Source organism: Sphaeramia orbicularis, chromosome 16 (assembly GCF_902148855.1).
Source record: "Sphaeramia orbicularis chromosome 16, fSphaOr1.1, whole genome shotgun sequence".
Lineage (NCBI taxonomy): Eukaryota > Metazoa > Chordata > Actinopteri > Kurtiformes > Apogonidae > Sphaeramia > Sphaeramia orbicularis.
In genome coordinates this window covers 57,207,369-57,228,017 of record NC_043972.1, presented here as the reverse complement: position 1 = coordinate 57,228,017, position 20,649 = coordinate 57,207,369, and the positions used below count along the sequence as shown (strand labels likewise).

General features: G+C 39.4%; 3 protein-coding genes and 1 pseudogene across 6 annotated transcripts in view; 3 read left to right on the top strand and 1 right to left on the bottom strand.

Annotated features, from left to right (window-relative positions):
* Nucleotides 1–20,649, top strand: part of LOC115435836 (uncharacterized) — a 1,131,008-nt gene that overhangs the window by 218,955 nt on the left and 891,404 nt on the right. The gene's annotated exons all lie outside the window — the stretch shown is intronic.
* Nucleotides 1–20,649, bottom strand: part of LOC115436331 (zinc finger protein 658B-like) — a 763,626-nt gene that overhangs the window by 86,473 nt on the left and 656,504 nt on the right. The window lies entirely within an intron of this gene.
* The window catches only part of LOC115436291 (zinc finger protein 239-like), an 887,505-nt gene that overhangs the window by 251,517 nt on the left and 615,339 nt on the right, over nucleotides 1–20,649 (top strand). The window contains exons 1-2 of one of the 4 annotated variants that reach the window (XM_030159105.1): nucleotides 9,257–9,501; nucleotides 9,897–10,004. The exons of 1 other annotated variant lie outside the window; for it this stretch is intronic. The gene's annotated coding sequence lies outside the window, so the exon portion shown is untranslated. Of the gene's footprint in view, nucleotides 1–9,256; nucleotides 9,502–9,896; nucleotides 10,005–20,649 lie in introns of those variants that run through there. 2 more of the 4 variants (XM_030159106.1, XM_030159115.1) reach the window with 2 other exon arrangements.
* LOC115436279 (zinc finger protein 664-like) lies at nucleotides 965–3,121 on the top strand (annotated as a pseudogene).

Below are 20,649 nucleotides of genomic sequence, written 5' to 3'. Positions count from 1 at the left end.
CTTTATGACTGAAATTATGTTACAGTTACATTGTACAACATGGACATGAATATAAGTTTAACAAATAAATGACCATGCATGACACCACACAATCAGGTCCAACACATACGACCATACAACTCCTATTCAACACATTAGCACAAGGATGCTAACTTTGCTAGCAAAGCTAATTCAGTGTAAAAAACATAGTGGTAGGATGCTAACAAGCTAACAAGCTATTTCAGTAATAAAGTGTATAGACCAAACAACACTTTGCAATTCTTAAGAACTAGTTTGCAATTGCCTAAACTTCTAAATATTTTACTTGAGGCTGTTTTCTATCATTTCTATAACGTAACCATACCTGAAACAGGAGAATAATAATGAATAGAAAGGACACGTCTTTCTTCTTCCCACATTTCTTCATGACTGAGAAGAGACGTGACTCTTGACCTAAACATTAGCATAGAGCTCTCCGTACTGGCCTCGTCTTGTAACACATTAACACATTTGGTCATAAGGGTAGAAAAGTGCGACTGGTGTCTGTCAGCTCAATAACATTAACATGAAGTTAGGCTGTGATTCTGACAGTAAAGTGTCCATGAGCAGTACTGGAGCAATAGCAAGTAGCTAACACTACGTTAGCTGAAGCAACCAGAGAGATGTTAGTTGGTAACTTGGTCAAACTTTCATCTGTTCAGACTAACATATTACCCCTTGAACCTTAAACACGCAGTAACCAAACTATTCATATAGTATTGTAGAATAAGAGAATTGAGTTTTTAAATGTTTGAATATGTCCTATTAATTATCTAACTAGTTAATTTTGTCTGTCTGCTTAATCTGGTTTGAAAGAGATGTGTTTGTTGTGTTCCATTCCATTGCATTTCAGTGACCACCTCTTCTGTTTCTCTGTGTTTTGATGTAGAGAGAAGACAAAGGTGGATTTAAAGTGAAACCTAAAAGTTGTAGCTGGACAAAGATCACCTGATTCCAGCAAACATGGACGGAAGACCCACCTGTGACCAGTGTGGAAAGACTTTCACCACAGCAAGTTACCTAAAAATCCACCAACGCTTCCATACTGGAGAAAGACCGTATGAGTGTGACCAGTGTGGAAAGACTTTCACCATAGCAAATGACCTAAAAAGACACCAACGCATCCACACTGGAGAAAGACCGTATGACTGTGACCAGTGTGGAAATGCTTTCACCTTAGCAAGTGAACTAAAAATCCACCAACGCATCCACACTGGAGAAAGACCGTATGAGTGTAGCCAGTGTGGAAATGCTTTCACATCAGCAGGTAACCTAAAAAGACACCAACGCATCCATACTGGCGAAAGACCATATGAGTGTAACCAGTGTGGAAAGGCTTTCACAGCAGCAGGTCACCTAAAAGTGCACCAATGAATCCATACTGGAGAAGGACCATATTCCTGTGACCAGTGTGGAAGGACTTTCACCACAACAAGTGGCCTAAAAATCCACCAACGTATCCACCCTGGAGAGAGAGCATATGGGTGTGACCAGTGTGGAAATACTTTCACCACAACAAGTGGCCTAAAAATCCACCAACGCATCCACACTGGAGAGAGACCATATGAGTGTGACCAGTGTGGAAAGACTTTCACCACAACAAGTGGCCTAAAAATCCACCAACGCATCCACACTGGAGAGAGACCATATGAGTGTGACCGGTGTGGAAAGACTTTCACCCAAAGGAATGTGCTTGAAGCTCACCAACGCATCCACACTGGAGAAAGACCATATGAGTGTGACCAGTGTGGAAAGACTTTCACCAGAGCAAGTGACCTAAAAAGACACCAACGCATCCACACTGGAGAAAGACCATATGAGTGTGACCACTGTGGAAATGCTTTCCCAACAGCAGTTAACCTAAAAATCCACCAACGGATCCACACTGGAGAAAGACCATATGAGTGTGACCAGTGTGGAAATGCTTTTACCACAGCAAGTTACCTAAAAATCCACCAACGCATCCACACTGGAGAAAGACCATATGAGTGTGACCAATGCGGAAAGAGTTTCACTGAAATGAAGGGGCTTAAATATCACCAATACGTTCACTCTGGACAAAGACCATATTACTGTGACCAGTGTGGGAAGTTTTACACCACAGCTAATCACCTAAAAATCCACCAACGGACCCACACTGGAGAGAGACCCTACCAGTGCAGATTCTGTGACAGATCTTTTATCACAGGTTCAAAATGTACTAAACATGAACATGTCAAACATTTCCACAAAAGACAAAAACTGAACAGTCGTACAAAAAGTAAGACATTGGACTCTAGTGGAAAGAGTCAGTGTCATAACACACCTGAACAGTTTGAATGTTTCCAATGTGATGGAAGATTCTCGTCATCCTCTGCCCTCTGCTATCATCAGCGCAGATGTGAATCATCAACATCTGGACCAAAATGTCCCTCAGCATCAGATGACAAGAAGAAACACAGTGTGTGTGAACCAGCAGCACCCACTTCTGACAAGAGCATCAGACTTAAAAACCTCCAGATCAGACTTCACAGAATCCAGATGTGAAGACAAACATCAGACTGAAGGCTGTGTTTTGTTGTCCTCAGAGTACAGAAGTGTGTTCTAATGCACCACCTTCACAAAACAGTGACGTTACTGAACCTCAACCTGCTACTAGGTGAAAAGTTCAACTAGTGGAGGTCAACAAGGACCTGGTTTCTATGGTGATACTACTTCTCATTGACTCTGTGGACTTTAATCAGTAACTTGTTGTTGTGATTCTGTTGGTGGTTGGGGTTCACACAGTTGGATTTCCATCAGTTAGAAACAACATGATGAACATAATATAACTGAGACAGAATGACTGATGAGCTGGTAGTGGTTTAGTCCCAAACTGAGGCCGACAACATGAAGGAGATCACATTCCATTGGAGGAGGAAGTCTGTTTAGCAGAAAGTTCACAACCACCAAAGGAGACGTCACAATGAGTGTGTGCTCCATCTAGTGGTCCAGTCTGGTACTGGTCTGGTCCAGTGTTTACCTTAACATCAAACTGGATTCAACATTTTTCCGCTGGTCTAACCCTGACCTGCAGAATGTGTTTGATTTGATTGAAAATGTGTTGAACTGCTGATGACTGTGGCAAAGAAGAACCACTGGATGAATCAGAAAGTTCAGGACATCAATGGAACTGGAACAAACATTTAGTCATGTTCTGTTGTTCAGTGTTCTACTTAATCACCTTGTTTCATTCTAATTATAAAGTGGACCTGAAACATGAGACAAAAGTATTTACCATAATCACCCTTTAACAGCATCCACTCATTATTTGTTCAGTTACTTCTTAGTGTTTTACTCTTTCCGTTTATTGAATTGAATTGAATGAATTGTTAATTTGGGTTTGTACATTAATCATTGCACATAGTACAATAATTAGAATAAACAAAAAAAAACAAAAAAGGAATAGTCTAGAAGCAAAAGCTTATTTTTTTGCCTCTCCTTTTCCCCTGATCCACTGCTGACATTAAATTAAATGTGTTCAGCATTGAGCATTCTCATTATAACCAAAGAATCAACAACAAAAACACATCTACCATCTCAACTTCATATTCCTGAATGATTTTATACTAAAGGCATTTTTTAAAATTTGTCAGGGAAGTGATCAACTTAAATTCATCAAGTCCATCCCATAATTTCACACCCACAACCCAAATCCATCTAGACTTCACATTTGTCCTCACTTTAGTTCATTCAAAAATATAAAAAAAAAAACATTTCATATTCATAAAACCAAATGGGCACAAAACAAACCAAATAAACTTCACTTTGAAAACCAATTAAAACAATATTTGAACACAATTAAACAAGTCTCTAACCAAAAATCTACTAAAATATAAAACTCAGTTTGTAAATTTTTAAACTCTGAGGATTGAAAACCACCACAAAGTTTCCCAATGTTTCTATTTTTTTTCTTTTACTTTTGTTTCATTTTTTTGTTTGTTTGTTTTAATTCATTTTTTGTCTAATATTTAATGTTTATTCATTCATTCATTCATTTTCTGAACCCGCTTTATCCTCACTAGGGTCACGGGGGTCGCTTGGAGCCTATCCCAGCTACATAGGGGCGAAGGCGGGGTTCACCCTGGACAAGTCGCCAGTTCATCGCAGGGCTGAACATATAGAGACAAACGATCACTCTCACATTCACACCTATGGGCAATTTAGATTAACCAATTAACCTATAAGTGCATGTCTTTGGATGGTGGGAGGAAGCGTGGGTTCTCTCCGGGTATTTAATGTTTATGATTGTGATATTTGTTTTTAGCATTCCAGTCATGTTAACCTGGCTTCTTTATTGCTTATGTTGTGTGGACAGTGCCTGTACCCATCTATGTGCTTGATTCTTATGTTGAATAAAAAAAAGAGCTTTACGATGATGGAGATCACTTACTGTGCAGGATGATTTGTGCTTTCACGTCACAGTCTCCATATACAATAACAGTTTCCAGTAGCACCAGAAATAGTCGATAGATTGGTCACTGGTCACTTTTTTTAAAAAAAAAGTTGCCACATTGACAACACTGACTCCAATACTTTGCAGTTACTTTATGTATGTGAGGTTTCCAGAGTGTGATTGACAAACCAGGGTTCAAATTAAACTCTACTCTGAAAATTTTAAGTCCACCTTTTTAAACCACTCCACCTAAATAGTAGGTCTCAATCCTTAAAAACTCTAGCCGTCCTACCACATGCCTGTTGGACCCTATTCCATCCAACCTCTTACAGTCTGTAGCCCCAACTATCACAGCATCAATCACACGTGTGATTAATGCTTCACTGACATCAGGAACATTTCCTACAGTATTTAAACAAGTGCAGGTAACACCACTACTCAAAAAACCTTCCCTCACCCCCACTCAAGTGGAGAATTATCGACCAGTCTCACTCCTCCCATACCTTTCTAAGACCATCGAAAGGGCAGTTTTCAAACAGGTCACAGAATTCCTCTCCCAAAATAACCTCCTTGACATCAACCAATCTGGCTTCAAAATCAGCCACTCCACTGAAACGGCTCTGTTGTCTGTGACAGAAGCCTTGAAAGAGGCTAGAGCAGCAGCCAAGTCCTCAGTACTCATTCTACTGGACTTATCAGCAGCATTTGACACTGTCAATCATGATATCCTGTTATCCATACTCTGGAACATGGGCATCACAGGCCACGCACACTCCTGGTTTCAATCTTACCTTACTGGTCGGTCCTTCAAAGTGTCCTGGCTAGGGCACACATCAGCAGTTCACCGCCTCACCACGGGGGTCCCCCAAGGCTCTGTGTTGGGCCCCCTCCTTTTTGCCATATACACCACCTCACTCAGTCAGATCATCCACTCACACGGCTTCTCATATCATTGCTATGCTGATGATACCCAGCTCTATCTGTCATTCCCACCTGATGACTCCACAGTCTCAGTGCGGATCTCAGATTGTCTCTCTGACATATCTGCATGGATGAAAGCCCATCACCTTCAGCTGAACCTGTCCAAAACTGAACTGCTGGTCTTCCCAGCTATGCCAACCATACAGAAGGACGTCTCCATCAGTATTGACTCCTTATCTCTGGCTCCTACCAGTGTAGTACGTAACTTGGGAGTCATGATTGATAATCAGTTGACCTTCACAGATCACATTGCCTCTGTCACCCGATCATGCCGTTTCACTCTGTTCAACCTAAGAAAGATCAGGCCATACCTAACCCAACAGGCCACCCAGCTCCTGGTGCAGACTATGGTTATCTCCCGCCTTGACTACTGCAATGCTCTTCTAACAGGCCTCCCAGCTTGTGTTGTCAAACCACTACAGATAGTCCAGAATGCAGCAGTGTGTCTGGTCTTCAATCAGCCTAAAAGGGCACATGTCACCCCCTTACTCATTGAGTTACACTGGCTACCCATAGCTGCCCGCATCAAATTCAAATCGTTAATCCTAGCCTACAAAATTCTCAGTGGGTCTGCTCCTACCTACCTAGGTGCACTGATAAAAGCTTATGTTGCCTCACGACCACTCCGCTCGTCTGGGGAACATTGTCTGGTGGTCCCCAGACCTTGTACAAGACAATCCAGGCTGTTTTCATGGGTCGTTCCACGTTGGTGGAACGCTCTACCAAGTGCTACAAGAACAGAGGCATCCCTGCCTATCTTCAAGAAGCTCCTGAAGACCCAGCTCTTCCGAGAACACCTCCTGTCCTAGCACTTTCAAACATTCCATTTTAAATATTGTAATAAGGTTTTTCCCAGGATTATCACAGATTCTTCCAGGATTATCTCTGGACCTGCTGCGGTGGTCCTGCCACTTCCATGCTCTCATCATCACCACTCACTTATCCTCAACTGCCTCCATGTGTCTCCCCCTACTCCCCCCTTTCCCCCAGTCTCTTTCTCTATTGCTCTCTCTTTTTCTCTTTCTTTACTCTCTCTCTTTAACCCCAACTGGTCAAGGCAGACGGCCATCCTCCAGGAGTCTGGGTCTGCTCCAGGTTTCTGCTGTTAAAGGGAAGGTTTTCCTCGCCACTGTCACCAGTCACAAGTGTTTGCTCCTGGAGGATTCTGTTGGGTTTCTGTAAATTGGCTTAGAGTCTGGTTTTGACCAACTCTATATATAAAGTGTCATGAGATAACTTTTTTGTGATCTGGCGCTATATAAATAAAATCTGATTGATTGAGTGATTTGATTAGTTTTCCCCTGTAAGTCGCTTTGGAAAAAAGCGTCTGCCAAATGCATAAACATAAACATAAAAACAAGAGGGTCAGCCATCTTTCTCACTGTCTCAGTCTGGTTCAACACTTGACCAGTCCTACATGGACCTGAGTTCAGGTCTGGTATTATCTGTTACTGTTCTGAAGGTCACCCCCCAATGCAGAGACAAAGCCTCTAGAAGCAGTCTGACTGTGCAGTTGTCACAATAGCTCAGTCTGATAAGATGGTTGTAAGGTCCCAAATGGACCTGGGCTCATGGTTTACTGAGTATTTTTGAAGACCACCACCAAATAGTAGACTTAAAAACAACAGACCTGTTTACCACAGTCATTGGTTCAGTCTGGTGTAAACCCATGCTTTGAACCCAGAGATGGAAAGTTCAATACCCTGATACATCAACTGTACTTTTCTGTTTTCAAGTAAAAAAAACAAAACAATAAATACAAGTTCCAGCACATCATCCCTAACTCTCAAATAACCCAGTGGTTTAGTTCCAGGTCCTTGGTCACAACTGCACTAATCAGAGATAGCAGAATCAAGAGCCACTCTGAGACAAGCTATGATTTTTACCCCCCCCCCCCCCCATAAATAAATAAATATATAAAATTCAGGGAGAAATCATGTTATAGTAAGTAATAAAAGCTCAATGGTCTAAAACTGGTACAGGACTTTACAGAAGCAGTGACAAAAAACAGACAGCACAAATACATGCAGGTAATCCATCCAACCTCTGACAGCACTGTGAACATCAGTCTACATGGATAAAACAGTCGACCAGATTAAGAATCCAAATCTAATTCAATTTGACTTATCTAGTGCCAAATCCAAACTAAAGTAATCTTTCCGTTCAGAGCTGGTGTGGACCAGACTCTGTCACATGGCAGGTGAGGCTGGTGTAGTGGTGAGCTCTGTGCAGAAGACACTTGACATCACTCTTGGTCTGGTTCGATTCCCCTTCCTCAGATCTGAGAACCAAAGGCCTACAGCCTGGTTGGAGATGGAGCACAGTCTGTACTCAGGGTTCAAGTTTACAGGTCTTATACCTGTGAAAAACACTTTGTCAACAAATCAGCTGTAGTGCATTGGTTAAGGAATGGGACACATGTTACGTACCCATGCAAGTTTTGAGATCGTGAATTTAAATCCCACAGCAGGACAGATTTTGTCAAAATTTCATTCCTTTCTTGCTTTTCCAGGTTTCAGTTTTATATGATCCTCATACTGGTAAAATTAATTCTGAAATCCTCACCCATACTTTAACTCAGTGGTCTAAGCAAAGGGCAAAAGTCCCATCCTCACTATAGAATCCAAAGTTGTGACATCAAATCCTGCTGAAATCTGCATGTTTCACCCAAAAAATAGAAGAGTGGAAGGAAAGACTAAAAACAACTTCCAACACTGAACGTAGTCTTCATGAGGAGCTGGTGTCATTTTTCTTCTTCTGGCTTGGAAACACTTTGAGATGCATGAGACTGGAACCACTAAGGATCTTCCAAACATCTGACCAGACTGAGCTACAGAGACAAATGCATACTGTGTGTTTGGAAGATGGAAAGGTTTCACAGTGAACTTTAAAAGACTTCTGCTCATATGGGCCTTGATGGATGGATGCACAACAAACTGAACTAGAACTATTAAAAAGTAAATCAGTGTAAATCTGTGTATCATTCATTCATTTGTTTTTCAATTTCAAAATAAAAAACAAACAAAAAATGACTTGTATTGCAGTCACACAAAACATATTTTTTAAAACGTATTTTTTCTCATAATTACGAGATAATTATCTCATTAATTCAGAAAAACAACTGAATTTTATTTTTTTGTATGAATGCAATACGCTTCCATTCTCCTCCACTGTCATTATTGATGCTAATTACCTGTAGTGGGAGTAACAGGGGTGTGAAGGGGATTTGAAGGAATATAGTAAAAAATTCTGCAAGAAAACATGTCCTACCCAACCTTTAATCATTGGTGTGTGTGTGTGTGTGTGTGTGTGTGTGTGTGTGTGTGTGTGTGCTGCACTCTGCCCCAGGGCCTGGCCCCGCCCCCTCTCTCTCTCACACACACACACACACTCACTCAGCTGCAGCAGAGGAGAGGACGAAGACAACACAAACTGCAGTTTTTCCTCCGTGGTAAGCTGTGACTTTTTAAACTATAGAACTCTACACTTTCGTGTCCCATGACAATAACGTCCTTGGTCTCTGCACAGACTCTCCACCTTTAGGACCTTCAGGACCCCAACCCACCCTTTAATGGCCTGGAGCCAGAATCTGCTTTTTCTGACAAACAGATGAGATCCCCTCGGGATATTGTACATTTTCCATCCTTTTCCGGTTTGTGTAGTTCACAGCACAACAACTCCTTGTCATTTTCTTTTGCTGTTTGACTCCGATTGTAAACAATGAGAAATGTCCCGCTTTCTGCCCCTGAATGCACGCGTATGACAACGACGAATCAGAACACTGTATTGACATGGCCAACCAATCAGAATGCAGCTTGTTGTCATTCCCGGAAGTGCCAGCCCTGTTTGTTCCTCCTTTATTTTTGCTGTTAGAGCCAGAGACAAGCCGTGAAGCGGGTTCATCCAACTTCATTCTACTCGATGTTAGTCGGTGGGTTTGGACACAGATTCTCATCTTTTGATACTTAGGAGCAGTTTGAGCTCAAATCTACCCAAGTCTTTTTCCTCCTGGATATCTCGGTGCTCTCCGCTATAGTTAGCCGGTACCGGAGCTGCTAACTCTCGTGCAGTGAAGCGGAGACGGTCACGTGAGTTTGGGTGGATTTCCTTTTCAGTCCTCGCGCTGCTTGAACATGCTCCGGTTGTTTTCTATGCGCTGCATAGGAGTTTGTTTAGGGCCGTTGCTATGGAGATAACATGGCGGTAGTAGGAACACGAGAGCACCAGCAGCGCTGATATTTGTAATTCCGCCCAAAATACACAGTTGAATCTTATTTCCTGTTCAATAGAACAGAGTTTGTTCTGATATAGATACTTGTACATTGTGATGAATAACAGTGACTAACGCCCCCGTTTGTGCCTGAGCACCCCCCTCTCAGCTTTCTCATCCAGAACGCCCCCTGGGGGGCGGTCCCACCCCCGTTGACAAACCCTAGTGGAGGATGTTAAAGTCATGTCTGCTGTTTGTTTGTTCCACTTGTAGATTTCCTGCCTCAGTGGATGAAATCCTGGAAATGCAGAGCCATCATACAGACCTTCTGGAGCTGCTGGGTCACAGATTGGATCTTTAGGACTGAAAAGCTTTTCTGAGGTCAGTGAATACTCCAACTGTGGGATGGTTTGGATTGATTGAACTGCTGATTTCCTCTGTTGAGTCTATTAATGCCAGTGAAGTTCCTCTGCTCTGCTTGATGTTTATCTATGAATTTGTCCAACCGTTTACTGAATAGTTTTTCTAGAATTTGTGAGAATTGAGGTCGAACTGAAACAGGTCTGGAGTTTGTGAAATGGTAGTTCATCCTAGATTTATGAAGAGGGAACTTTAGCAACTTTCCTTTGGTTTTAATTTAGACATAGTCCAGGTTGAGTGTTGGTTTACAGAAATATGTATTCCTCATGCTTTATACACCATATAAGTGTTTTTGTGTGTTTTTGTTCTGAAGAGGGTTTTAGCAGAGATGAGAGTTAGAAGAGTTTAGTGCGTTCATGTCTCACAGATAGCTGCTGTCTAGGTCGTCTGATGGATTTGTTCAAGGTTCAAGGTGACTTTATTTGTACCCGTGGGTAGATTTGTTTTGCAGCAAGCTTTTGCTCACTGCTGGTCACTGCGTGCGCAAGCGCCCAACACAAATCCTTCAAAAGAATTACAGTGAAGATAATGCAAGCACATACATCATATACATAAGACATAAGACATTATAAGCACAGTACACGTGGTCACGTGATGGAACTTTTTCAATGGAAAAAGTTGTGTGTGGCACAGATGAGGAGGGATTTTTCCTCCTGTTGCTCAGTACATGTGCAGACTATTAGTAGATGGAGTTGTAATGTAAAACAAACTTCACTTTGTTCTTGCTCCTTAGTGAGTCATGTGTTGTTTGTATGTGAGGTTTTATCAAATATTGTTTGTCCTTTTAACATTGAGTATCTGCTGCTGTTTGAATCAGTTTCTTTGCTTCTTTGAACTGGTGTTTTGTATTGTGTTATTTTGCAGATATTGCAGAATTCGTATCAGTAATGCTATTGTTGTGTTTCTACTTTTACTGTTGAGATGATGTGATATGAGATGGTGCAGACTATTGGTGGATGGAGTTGTAATGTAATGTTTCGTTCTGGCTCCTTGGTGAAACCCCCCTACCCCCATTGTACTTCTGATGTTTGTTGTAATTGTTGGCTTTCCTGGTCTTTGTCTCCTGGAGCCCCCTCCTCAGCTGATCCATTGTGAGGGAGAAGTGGGTGGGAGGTGACTGGAGGGGCTCCTCTGTTACAGGGAGGGACAGAGGAGCCACAGCGGGGGTGGGATGGGGGGGGGTCCATACTGGTGGAGAGGTGTGAAGAGGGACCTGAATGGATGGGGGCTGGAGTCAGGACAGATTCAAATCTGTTGAAATGCAAATTCAGCTGAATGTGTTTGATTTGATTGAAAATGTGTTGAACTGCTGATGACTGTGGTAAAGAAGAACCACTGGATGAATCAGAAAGTTCAGGACATCAATGGAACTGGAACAAATATTTAGTCATGTTCTGTTGTTCAATGTTCTATTTAATCACCTTGTTTTATTCTAATTCTAAAGTGGACCTGAAACATGAGATAAAAGTATTTACCATAATCACCCTTTAACAGCATCCACTTATTATTTGTTCAATTACTTATTAATGTTTTACTTTTTCCACTTGTTGAATTGAATGAATGAATGGTTTATTTTTTTTGTACATTAATCATTGCACATAGTACAATAATTAGAATAAACATAAAAGCCAAAAAAGGAATAGTCTAGAAGCAAAAGCTTATTTTAGTGCCTCTCCTTTTCCCCTGATCCCCTGCTGACATTAAATTAAATGTGTTCAGCATCGAACATTCTCATTAGAACCAAAGAATCAACAACAAAAACACATCTACCATCTCAACTTCATATTCCTGAATGATTTTATACTTAAGGCATTTTTTTTAACTTAGCTTTAACTTTTTAACTTAACTTTTTTAACTCAGAGAAGTGAACAACTTAAATTCATCATCAAGTCCATCCCATAATTTCACACCCACAACCCAAATCCACCTAGACTTCACATTTGTCCTCACTTTAGTTCATTCACAAATATGAAAACCTCTTCAATTCTAATTACTCTGTCTTAATTTAAAGTAATCTTGAATGCTATTTGGAACAATATTATTTTTTACTTTATAAATCATATACAGTATTTAAATATATACAATATCCTGCAATTTGAAGGTTTTAAGTTGAATCAATCAATTATTAGTTGCTTCCAAATATCCTACTTTATTAAGTATTCTAATAGTTCTGTTTTGTCATTTTTCTAATGTATCTATGATAGTTTTTCTCCATATTTCTGCACAATATGTTCAGTAGGACAGAACCAAAGAACAGTAGATCATGTACAGGCTGTTTTTGTTCAGTCAGTCTCTTGTTTTATACAGTATGTCTATAGATTTGGACACTTTACTTTGAATAGACTCAATATGAGGTTTCCAACACAGTTTACTATCTATAATGGCACCTGTAAATGTAGCTTCATAAACTCTTTCTATTATCAGTTGGTATGTTTTCAGTACAGGTTCTGTTATTGTCATGTTTATATCAGTGAAATATGACTTTGTCCTGATTTGATGTGTTATCATGTGCATCACTGAGTGTTCTTTAAGTCTTATTCAAACATAGACTCAGTTCTGTTTAGTTTCTTGCGTTGTTTGACTGTTTTCCAGCAGGTTATGGTGATGAAGGAGTGTGAAATGTTGTATGTACACAGATTCAAATGTGGTTGAGTTGAATGTTGACATGTGTCCTCCACACAGCACTGGGAGGATGACTCTATGTTTGTGTGAAGGTTGGAGTTCTCCTCATCCTTCTGCTGTTGGATCATAGACTGTCAACAATATGGACTCCATATACTTTGAACTCATACACTGTGTCTAATCTGCATCTGATTTGGGGTCATTTATTGTGTTGAATTGTGTTCCCTGGTCACATTCTGCACTCAGAGCAGATTCACACATTTTCAACAAATGTCCCAAAGCAGCTGCTCAGAGTTCAGTGAGGGTCAAAGGTCAAGGCTTTCCAACTGTCCTTTTTCCACAAACATTTTGAAGCCTCCTGTGTGAAAGTTAGAATAGATTATTGGTATGTTCCAGATATCCTGTATTGTTTGTACAAAGCTGGTCTTCTGTATTTGCAGATCGATTACTTAAATTAGATGATTGGGTACCCTCCACTGCTGCCAGCAAAGGGAAAGGGGTTTGGCTGCGGCTGCATCATCATATGATGCAGCACATCAGTAATTGTCTTTGTGATGGTGGCTATATTGTCTGTGATCCTGTCCAGCCTTTCACTGGTCCTCCTCTCTGACTCCTCCAGCAGGTCCACCATTTGCTTCTTCAGGATGAGATCCTCCTGCACAGCTGGGTCTCCATGAAGCTTGTGCTTCAGCTGATCCCTTCTGTGATTAAGAAGCCTTGTCTGATAAAAGAAACACAGTGAAAGTGTATGAATTAAAAAGGAAGCACAAAGTTTGAGTACAACGTCGATCATGTACAGTAAACCACTTTGAACAAAGGGCATCATGCACCCCCTCCCCCACACATGCACAGAACAACACAAAACAACAACAGTTGTGTTTGTCCATGTTTGTTGAGTGTATTAAAACAGTTGTAGTACGTTCTTACGTAAGTTAGCAAAAGTAAACATAGCATTACTCTCAAGTTTAACAGCAGTACTTGAACTTACTTGGAGCATGTCGCGTCGACCAACAACCTCTGGTGGGAGCTGGAAGCTCACGTTCTCATTGTCAGGACTCAGCACCGGATCCAACACCGGAGGCATTTGTGCAGCTGGAGTCGAACATCTGCTGGAGGTGGAGGGGCCCTCGGAGCTGGACAGCATGTCCTCAGATTCGATACCAGCCTCCAAGGCGTTTGTAGCAGGCGACCCACCCCAAATTTGTTCACATTTGTTAAAAAATATGCAGACAACACGTCCGTGGCTACTTCGCCGTCCGGTGTCCACGGCCTTACGGTACTTCGCCCAAATGGCCTTTAATTTCGAAGTTACCTGACTTTTTGTTCTGCCGTTTTTATCATGAGGGAAGTCCTTCCCTCCTGCTGTGCTGCTCGCCGGGTATTGCTGCACAAAGTCCCCCAAAATGTCGGCGTACTTCGACTGGCAAGATTCCCAGTCAACATTCTTCAGCCATTTTGTTGTTTTATAATTCAGGGCCACATCCAGCAACAATCCAACTTCATCGTCTGTCCAGACAAAGAAGTCCTGCGTCTTTGTTCTACCACTCGCCATTGTTGTTTGTAAATAGTGTTGTTCACCTATTCTTCTTCTTCTCATTTAAAGGCTGTCTAAACCAGAAATCGTTTGTGCGCAGGCGCGTGTTTTACCGCCACTGTTTCACTACAGCTCTACATCGCCAGCTACTGGTCTGACATGGCCACTACAGCGTATTCAGCCGTCCTCGCGGACTCATGTTAACGCAGATCGTTATCATAGCGGCTTCGTCTTAACGCGGAGTGATTTTTGAGACGCCCTACTCCTGCATCATTCATTGCAAACTTAAAACCTGTGCAAACCAATCAAATGATGAGGAAGAAAGTGAAGTGGACATATCGAGTGAAGATGAAATTGATGCACCTGATTATTAAATTATTCTCACAATCTTAAAAACTGTAACATACTTTTCATATGCAAGCACCGCTTTGTCTAAGAGGTTTTCACAATGTGCAGAGTGGTTATTCATAAAGACAATTCCTAATCAGTGAAATACATCTATTAATCAATGGTTTCTGCCATGTTTCCATATTCTCCTGTAGATGTGGAAACATTCCCCTTATGTCATGTAAATAGATCAGTAAATATTAGCTAAACACAAACATTGGTTCTCATTCCGTGTGGTCACCACGTATGATGTGTTCTTCATTATTGTTATAATGCTGCGTACAAAAAAGAACTTCAAGTAGAATTTGTAGATAGTTTAAGAGAAACAAAGAAAGATTAAATTGTAATAAACATGCTTTTCTCAGATATATACAGACCTATATTTGATTCCCTAGTGGACATGATTGTTATCTGGTTGGTATACCGCTGCATAAGTATTCTAATCAAACCACAGTGCAAACATGTCAGTAAATTTAAGGGGTAGGGGTAAACAAAGAAACATATTTTGGCAACTTGTTTTAGGATAGGCCTAAATATTTATTTCTGAGTAAAAGCCTATTGTGTTAGCTTTTTAGTGATATATTATTTGTATCCTGAGCAGAACAAAAGTTATGACAAAATGTCCCTCAAAAAGTATGTGCTGCTGAAAATCATAGTTTGATCGACTACTTTTCTAATTTCCTCAAAATCTGCAGCAAAATATGCACAATAATTCATAAACAAATATGCATTTTATAGCAAAGGCCTTGGTTAATGTAACAAAAGTCAAATAACCACTCTTAAGGCCCATGTTGTCGATAAAGAACAATAGACATTAAACAAAATTGAAATATTTTCAAATTTTAAGGGGTAGGGGTAAGTATAATGGTAAATTTCTTCTCATGTAAATTATATTTTACCACGTGAATATTTGTCTTAAATACCTGTCTCCTGGCTCTAGATTAAGACCAAATTTGTCATGATATTTTTATTCTACTTGAAGTTATTGACAGAAATTCTCTTAAAGGTCATCATGGGCAAAAGTTATTAAAAGGACCGACATTGCATATCAAACATGCCAGTATTTTACAGAAAGCTACCACTCTCACACTGCTATCATACATTTTTATTATTTACAGACGTACACCTTTCAAAAAATAACTAATAGCATTTGCCCCCCTGTTTGGTACTGATGGCCCAAATGTTGGGGTCGTGCTGATAGACTAATAGGAAACAAGCACTTACTTCAATCGTCGTATATTAAATGCTGTGCAAAGATACCCTCATGGCCAGTGACAAAGACAACGGTGACAGTGATAACGATAATAATGACGGTCAACAGAAAGTTTCTCCCCAGGCCACTTACACACCCAGTAAGATAATTTTCACTTGTTCCATTGGCAGATTTTTTTGCTTAATTCAAGTTTTTTTTTTTGCTCATTTCACCAAAAAAATCTGCCAATGGAAGAAGTGAAAATTATCTTGGTAAGATTCCTTGAAATAAGATTTTCTAGATCTATTGTCTAAAAATAAGTTCTTATATCTCCCTTACAAGTTACTCTGTAGGTGATTCTGTCTTATTTTAAGTGTGATGAGATATTGTGACTAGTAAATGAGAATAATACACTTGGTAAGATTTGGAGTTTTGCAGTGTAAGTCCAAGACAAATTCTTAAAAACAGATGTTAAATTATGTATAAAAGCATGACAGTGAATGTTAATAACTAGAAATACCTTCATTTTACATCTGGTTTCACACCTACTTTTACAGTGAAACATTGAATATTTAGTTTCTTTTCATTCTAGGACATATTTATGATGATATTTAGGTTTTCCACAGTTAAGAAATAACCATGTAGAGGAAGTGTTAACCCAAGCCAAACCATTTAACATTACATGATAATAATAAAGTTTATTTTGTAGTATTTATAGCTGTATCATTTAATATTGAGCAGGTTGATGGGAATATTTGTGGAGGTTTGTGGTTATTTCAAATAAGATTCACTCAAGATGTTTGAGGCGAACACGGATATTACGATAATCGATCCAGCAGTTTCTGAAACAAAACCAGAAATGTCAAAGTGTTGGCACTGATGAAAGAGTCGGGGGATTTTACATAAGTTTTATGACTCTTGTACACCAAAAGGGCCGGATTTAGGAATTGGATGAGAAGAAGACTTGGATGTGTTTGCTTTTTATGCAATTTTATATCAGTTTAGCAGAATTTAATTACTTCAGCACATTTTAACCCATTAAGACCCGGTGGTACTTTTATGGCAACTTCTAAATGATTTTTTTCTCTCTTTTTAACGTTTCTCATGTGATTTATCACCATTTATTATAATAAAAACCTCTGTGTTTTGCATTTTTCAGTGTAAATCACTTCCTTTACCCTATATTTAATTTACTGATCATGTAGATGTTCATTAAAGCTCAGAGTAAACTTAAAGGTATTATGCAAAAACAGAGAAAACTGAAGAAAAAGGGACTGTTTCAGCAAGTGAGGACTATTACCATGTGTTACAATTTTGTGGCTAAAACTCAACAGTTTATGGAAATAAAACAGAAGCAAATCTGTGTGAGTGCTTCAGCAGGACTCAGACTCAGGTGGGCACCCAGCTGTTAGAGTGTGCTAGTCTGGGAGCTCATTCCATGACGTGACGATGATATTGAATTATTTACTCACTTACGATGGGTTTTTGGCCCCAAAACTATAGTTGTTGAAGAATAGGACCAGGACCAAAAGAGACAAGTGAATGTTTTGGGCAGATAGCGGGTGGACTCTCATGTACCTGGAATCGCAGCACTTCCCTCCTCCTCATTCATTCTCCAGACCGCATGACATGTGCGTGTGTGTGTGTGTGCGCACGTGTGTGTGTTGCAAGCAAGGTTGCACAGGAGGAAGGGGCGGGGCGTGACAGAGATGAAAGGGCACCATGACCAGGTCCAGTGACAGCCAAATTAAACCACTCAACATTTATTATCACTGATCAAAATTTTAGTCACGAAAATTTTGGTCATGCAGTTTTTTGCGAAAAAAAAAAAAAAAAAGAGTAAAAAGGGCACTTGTAGGCAGAGGATCAAAGCGGCAGGGGCTCAAGCCCCCCCGGCCCCCTGCTTTGCACGTGCCAGATTATTATTGAACCTCACCTGTGAATTTCCAGCCTCTCATCCTCATCCTCCTCCTTCTTCTCCTCCTCCCTCCTCCCTACTCTCTGTCACCTGACATAAATATGTTGATTGATGACATATGAACAGATTAGGGATACAGTGATCATACAGTTTGATGGTACAGTTATTGCCTGAGTAAAAAAGGCTTTTATTTTCAATTATTACATGTAATTTATTCCCCAAAAATATGGATAAAATCACATCTAGAATCACATTTAGAATCTGAGGTTTTATTGTATTTCCCCCACAAATTTCCTTAATGTGTGTTTTTTGAACAGTTGCTCTCTTCCATAGAAATACAATAAAATGAGTAAAGTAACTTTTAAAAAGTGTATCTGTTTGGGATTAAATATTCTCTTTTATTCGGCATCTGTGTTGTTGAGCCTCTACAGTTCTAGACCCTTGAACTAACTTACACTTTGACTCCTAAAGAAGTGTCTTCTGACCAGTTTTTCTTTTCTTTGACATCCTTTACATCCTAATTACCAAGCACACGCACACGCAAACAGACACATGTACAAATGTACATGTAAATGACACCACTGATGTTCAAGTCCGTCTGGCTGACGCGACCCAGACAGAACAAACACAAACATATTGAAAACTTACATTAGCAGTCCAACTAGCAGGTTCCTTTTCACAAGTAGATAGAGTGACAGCGGGGAGGGCCAATCATATGTACGTCAGCAAAACCAAAGAGCCAACTGGAGAGCAAAATTTACGTTAGAGGTGGGACTTCTAGCAGAGACCGACTGTTAACCCTTTGTGTGCCATAATCACTGACTAAACACTACGAACAGCGGTTGTACTGATAGTAACTACACAGTAGTGGATGGATATTGGTAGGGACGTGTCCCTAGCGCCCATACACAGTTCTACGCCCCTGATACAAACAACTTGGCATTCGAATTTAAGAACATACAAAGGCACTGAAGCAAATGAGAGTAGTCTTTTTTTTTTCTCCTTTTTTTTCTTTTTTTTTAATATAATTTATTTTTTATTTTATTTTATTTAGAACAGCACATTTGTTACAAAAATATCTTATTCTCTATATATCAAATGTACATATGGAAAATATTAGCAATAAACAATATTTTATAAGTGCTTACTGATAATCATGTATAGACAGAAAGGAGAGAAGAAAAAGAGGAGAGGAAAGATAGGAAAAAAAAGAAAAAAAAAAAAAAAAGAAGCATGCCAACTCATACCAGGGGTGTTAAAGTTCAAAGTTCAGATGAATACACCAAGGGAAACACAGATTTCAACAATCCTTGTTGCCTTTTGCTTTTTAGAGTGCTTAACAGAGAGAATGTATTGTTTAAAGTTATTATAAAATGCAGTAAAGCATTTTTTTTTGCTGAATATTTACAACAATGAATATGGAATTTCGATAGTAAAATTAAAAGATTTATCAGGTGTAATTGTTCACTTTTGAGCAAGCTATTTTCAAATACACCAAACAATACATTCCTCCAATACAACATAAAATGTCTTTCAATGTTATTATGAATAAAATCATAAAGTTTTTCCAAAAAGTTTTGACAGTAGGGCAGTGCCAAAATAAATGAACAACAGTTTCAGGACATGCATTACAAAAGCTACATTTTGTATCAATATCTTTCTTAAATCTATTTTTAATATAAGATTTAGCTGGATAGAATTTATGTATAAGTTTAAAGGATATTTCTTTAACTTTATTGGTAATCAGATATTTGTTAGGGGGAAGCCAGACCTTTTTCCATGGTATATCATCTACCAATCTATTCCAATGAGATATAACACAGGGTAAGGTTGTACTATCTTTTGGAATAACGCTCGTATAAATTTGTTGTTATTGACAGGATAACTAGAGAGACAAATCTTTCCTGCTGGTGTTTCATGTGGAGATAAAGGAGTCAGATTGTTAATAACGAGCCTCTGTTGGCTTTTAAAAAGCACACACACACCAGAAGGGATGGCTCCAAAAACCTTCGCATAGTCTCCAGGAGTCACAGGGATGTTATATTTTACAAGAAATTCTTCGTAAGTAAGAGTCCCTCTTCATTAAACAACTGATCTACCCATTCAATGTTATTTTGAAACCAGTATTCAATAAAAAGAGATTTGTGTTTATATAAAATGTCTTTGTTGTTCCAGATTAAGTAGTTATGTGGTGAGAAGTTGTGTTTGTAGATGAGAGACCATGAAAGAAAAGGCCTGGTGATGAAAAGCAGACATTTTAGAAGAGATTTTATCAATGTTATAATTGCAAACAAGAAAAAAGTTAATGCCACCTAACTTGGAGAGAATATGAAAAGGAATAATATTCCATATTGAAGAGGATTTTTTAAAAAGTTGTTTTATCCAATTAACCTTAAATGTATTATTTAGAGTCTGAAAATCCAGAAAATTAAGACCACCTTTATCATAGGGATTCATAACAACAGTTTTTTTTAGGTAATGAATTCTATTTTTCCATACAAAGTCAAAAAGTATTTTGTCATTCTCTTTTAGGTTCTTGTCATCAAGATGCAGAGCCAAAGCTGCATATGTTAAACGTGAAATACCCTCTGCTTTAGTTAGTAGAATTCTACCTCTCAATGACAAATCACGCATCAGCCATCGGTTTAATTTATGTTTGGTTTTTTGTATAATTGGGTTAAAATTTAAGGAACCTCTTTTGTTTTGATCTTTCGTAATTAAAATACCTAAATATTGTACTTCACTTTTTATTGGTATGTTAAAGAGTTCAGATTTAAGACAATCTTTGATAGCTATAAGCTCACATTTTTTAATATTCAAGCACAAACCTGAGGCTCCAGAGAACTCTTCAATTGCTTGAATGGCAACAGGAATTTGGTTTCATTTTTTAAGAATAATGTTGTGTCATCAGCTAGTTGTGTTATAATTAGTTCCCTGCCAAGCAGAGAAATCC